Raw genomic sequence first — 5,396 nt, forward strand, 5'->3', positions numbered from 1 at the left:
TCCATCTAAACTGCCTTTTTATCTTTGAGTCATTGCATTTATTTATTTACTTTTATTTCTATACTGACTGTGTAGGGGAGGAAAAAATCATTTTTCCTCTACCCTTGTTACCAAGTAAGGGTTCCCTGCCCAACATGCAAAGAAGTCAATACTGTGTTACCGGCTTTAGAGAAAAAGCAGGGTCAACTGGCAAGGAGACAGGAGACAGGGCTCAAATCTCTCTGCTTGATCCAGGGTCTGGGGTGAAATTTAAGGGGTTGGGGAATTTCAAACTTGAAATTTGGTTGGCCAGTTTTGAATAAGTCTATATAAGCTACTGTGTTGCTGGAAGCTAGATCTTTCTTATTAAAGAACATCTTGCTTTGTAAAGGGCTTGAGTAGCAACATTTCCATTCTCTGAGTTTTAAGTAGATTGAAATTCATGGTTCCTGGGTCATCGTGGAGACAGGGGTTTTTGTTGCACATTTGTGCAGTGCCTTCTCTGTAACCTAACTCAAGGCTTTATAATCTACCAACCTATTTAAGGAGAGAGAACTCGTTTAAGCTGGTCAGTGTTTTATCTGCTATTTCACTCTGCTAGGTTCTTGGCTGAGACCTCCCTGAAACAGAAAGACAAATTAACAAGAATGAAAAGAAGAAACAAACAGAAGTGTAAAAACATATATACCTCCTGTGTACTTGGGAGAGGATCAGAACCACTAAGTAATTTCCCCCAAATGACCCAAACCATCACCTTAAATACCATCTCTAGCTAAAGACCAAAGAAAGATGGGGATGGTGTGGGGGAAAGGGAGGCAGTTTTAGGAGATTACCAGGAAAATACAGCAAATAATGGTGTGGTTGTTATGCTGCCGCTGCTGCTAAGTCGCTTCAGTCGTGTCCGACTCTGTGCGACCCATAGATGGCAGCCCACCAGGCTCCCCAGTCCCTGGGATTCTCCAGACAAGAACACTGGATTGGGTTGCCATTTCCTTCTCCAGTGGTTGTTATGCAGATTGATTTAAATCACTTCTTTTTCACTGATAAGAGTTTCAGGTTGTTGTTCCATCCCTAAGTCAAGTCTGGCTCTGCGACCCCATGACCTGCAGCACTCCAAGCTTCCCTGTTGCTTCACTGTCTCCCAGAGTTTGCTCAAACTAATGTCCACTGAGTTGGTAATGCCATCCAACTTTCTCATCTTCTGTTCCCTTTTTGTCTGCTGCCCTCAATCTTTCCCAATCAGAGTCTTTTCCAGTGAGTCATCTCTTCCCATCAGGTGGCCAAAGTATTGGAGCTTCAGCTTCAGCATCAGTCCTCCAAATTAATATTCAGGGTTGATTTCCTTTAGGATTAACTGGTTTGTTCTCCTTGCTGTCCAAGGGACTCTCAAGAGTCTTCTCCAGCACCACAGTTCAAAAGCATCCATTCTTCGGTGCTCAGCCTTCTTTATGGTCCAACTCTCACACCTGTACATGATTACTCGAAAAACCACAGCTTTGACTATAGCACCTTTGTTGGCAAAGTGATGTCTCTGCTTTTTAGTTCCCTGTCTAGGTTTGTCATAGGAATAGGTGTCTTTTAATTTCATGACTTCAGTCACTGTCTGCAGTGACTATGGAGCCCGAGAAAATAAAGTCTGTCACTGTTTCCATTATTTCCCCATCTATTTGCCATGAAGTGACGGGATCAAATGCCATGATATTTGTTTTTAGAATGTTGAGTTTTAAGCCAACTTTTTCACTCTCCTCTTTCACTTTCATCAAGAGACTCTTTAGTTGCTCTGCTTTGTGCCATAAGGGTGGTGTCATCTTCATATCTGAGGTTATTGATATTTCTCCTGGCAATCTTGATTCCAGCTTGTGCTTCATCCAGCCTGGTATTTCACATGATGTACTCTGCATATAAGTTAAATAAGCAGGGTGACAATATACAGCCTTGACGTACTCCTTTCCTTGTTTGGAAACAGTCGGTTGTTCCATGTCCAGTTCTAACTGTTGCTTCTTGACCTGCATACAGATTTCTCAGGAGGCAGGTAAGGTGTTCTGGTATTCCCTTCTCTTTAAAAATTTTCCACAGTTTGTTGTGATCCTCACAATCAAAGGCTTTAGGGTAGTTAATGAAGCAGAAGTAGATATCTTTCTGAAATTCCCTTACTTTTTCTATGATGTAATGGATGTTGGCAATTTGATCTCTGGTTCCTCTGCCTTTTCTAAATCCACCTTGTATATCTGGAAGTTCTCGGTTCATGTACTGTTGAAGTCTAGCTTGAAGGATTTTGAGCATTATCTTGCTAACATAGGAAATGAGTGTAATTGTGGATTGTTTGAACATTCTTTGGCATTGCCCTTGGGGTTGAAATGAAAATTGACCTTACCCAGTCCTGTTCCCACTGCTGAGATTTCCAAATTTCCTGGCATATTGAGTGCAGCACTTTCACAGCATCATCTTTTAGGATTTGAAATAGCTCAACTGGAATTCCATCACCTACACTAGCTTTGTTCGTAGTGATGCTTCCTAAGGCCCACTTGACTTCACACCCACAATGTCTGACTATACGTGAGTGACCCCACCATCGTGGTTATCCAGGTCATTAAGACCTGTATTATAGCTCTTCTGTGTATTCTTGCCACTTCTTCTTAATCTCTTTTGCCTCTGCTATGTCCTTACTGTTTCTGTCCTTTATTGTGTCCATCCTTGCATGAAATGTTCCCTGGATAGCTCCAATTTTCTTGAAGAGATCTCTAGTCCTTCCCATTGTATTGTTTTCCTCTATTTCTTTGCATTGTCCTAGAGATTTAGTCAAGACCTCTTCCTGGTACAGAGAGGAGAGCATCCTAACAGAATGAGATCTCTCTTACAAATGTAAGCGTCTCTTACGCAAAGGAACTTCTGTTCAATTTTTTTAGCCTTTCCCGTGTCTGCTGTATCTTGAAAGAATAAACTTAAAATAATTTAAACAGAAAAAAAAATGAAAAATACAGAAGTAAGTAAGTAAGTAAATAAATAAATAATGAACCTAAAATAATCCTTAGGACAAAGAGGCAAATTTTGGGGTGGAAAATTCTGCTTTCCTTCTTGACAACTAAATGAAAGTTATGTGAGGCAGTGACTGCGTTGGCCTTGCTAATCTGCGTGTGTGTCCAGCATCTAGCATATTCATTTATAAGCATAATAAGATTTTAAGAAATATTTTATTTTTAGAATGTGTGAATCGTACAAGCCATTCATTGTTCCTTCTCAGTACAGCTTAGAAAATATTGCCCCTCTTTTCAGAAATGAACTCCTCTCCATCTTCTTTGGATTACAGCCTCCACCTTGTATTGACCTGAAATATACTACCAGATGTCTCTCCAACAAAGATGGGTTTATTCAGGGTCAGCTGAGAATGGCAATTCAGGATCTGCAGTCTTGTTGAGCCACATTTACGTTCCTACAAAGTAAGGTAAGGAGAACTCATCTATAGAAGGGAAAAGGAAGTTGGGAAAGCTATAGTAAACACATATAGTGTGTGTGTGTGTATATATATATACATATATATTTCTGGAAATCATGATCTCACAGTCAGTTATTACCTATGTTATAAGTATAAGAAACATTGAAGCGTTCTTGAGTTTTTGGATTGATTTCGATTGAATTTGGACTGAATCAGATTGAGTTTTATATTTGCAAAGTGGAATTTTTCCAAATGCATGCACAGGAAAAGAGGTAAGTCAGAATATTTTGATATCTATCAATAACATAGATATCTTACAGAGGTAATGAAAGCCCTGGCAAAAATTGACAAGAGTTTTCCAAATTGTTCATAAGTAATGGGTAAAAGCCTGATTTTGCTGGAGGTGAGAGAAAAGAGAAGGCTAAGGATTACAGTGAACTCAGGGGATGTTTTGATTCTGATGGTAGAACTTTGTAAAACTTCCACAGTGGAAATGATTTTAAAATCTTGCAGAAACTCTACTGATGCAAATAAGGGAGATCATGTCTTTGAACCTCTCATAGAACTGTCTCCTGATGGCAATTCACCACCCATGCGCTACAATTGTTAGGCTTTGTAATCAAGTGAAAATCTGATTTTGGCCTAGGTTACTTCATATTTAGGAGTCTCAGTTTCTTAATCTGTCAAGTGGTGATAAAAATAGCACTTATTTATTGACATCTCCCACAAACCTGTGAAAACAATATCCCATGATGCCTGATCAGTAAGCAGTTCAGCAGTTTTGTACACTTTCTTTACTCCTGTCCACTTCTCTTTTCTTTTTCATCTGTCCCTTAATATGCAGTGAGACCACACATAATCAGAGGGGACAACTACTTTTCTTTGCCATAGTGCCCGTCACCGGTACCATGCATAAAACTTCAACTCCGTCTCCAAATTCCAGCAACCCAATAGCTCCATTTTCTGGTCAGGACTAAGAATGTGGGTGCATTCATTTCCATAGTTAGCTTAGGCCACTCCACACCCTTGCTGACTACCCAATCTTGGAGTAGGGACCAGAATAGAATGGAGAAGTCAATGTGTGACATCAGAGAACATTGGACCATGAGTGAGCCAGTCAACAAACCAGGACACTCACACACAAAGTGACAATGATAATCAGAAAAAGTAGACATGGAATGATTTTAGAGTGGGGTCACAGAAACTTATTATTGCTCTTTATCGGGTTCTTCTGCGTAGTCCTAGAGAAGACCCTTCATCTGGGAGTACGGACATGGAGTAAATATTTGCATTTACAAGAGAGCTGCATGGTTAGAAGAGACAACTTCATATTTCTTAACTCTCTATGCCTCAGCATGTTCTCCTCAACTGATCCAAAAGGTTTTACATAGTTTGATTGGAATGGTAAGTTGGTTAGTGTGGTGTAGAAAATTGGTTTAATGATCCTATTTCTACACCTCTGTCTAGATATCGAGTACTTAACTCATTTGGGGAAATAATCTTGAGAACATCTTCATCATTGTCCCAAAAGAGCACTTAGGAAAGTTTATAATTCCCTGGTGAGAATCTTGGTGCTGGGTATGTGCCATCTTTCTGCACTATCAGAATTGGATAAAAGAGAAGAGAGTGATCATTTTGAAGTGTGATTACAAAACCCATTATAAGTTACAAAGCTAGCAAAATTAATTTCTCCCTTCTGGAATCCAAGAATATTGTCCTGCACAAATATAAAAATAATGTGAACCTAACTTATATGAATGATAGACTGTAAAAGACTAGTATGCCATCCATCCAGCATGGGCCTTCCAGAAAGATTCCAGAAAGCAGAAAGTACAATGACGTGGAAACACCTCCTCCAACTGCAAGCATTGCTAGGATTGGTGATTAATTCTTACAGATTTTCAAGTCAGTCATATCGTGGCCATGATAACTTAGGACAAAGTACAATTACCAAACCTAGGTCTGGCTGCTCACTCCTGGAAAG

Source organism: Cervus elaphus, chromosome 4 (genome assembly GCF_910594005.1).
Source record: "Cervus elaphus chromosome 4, mCerEla1.1, whole genome shotgun sequence".
NCBI lineage: Eukaryota > Metazoa > Chordata > Mammalia > Artiodactyla > Cervidae > Cervus > Cervus elaphus.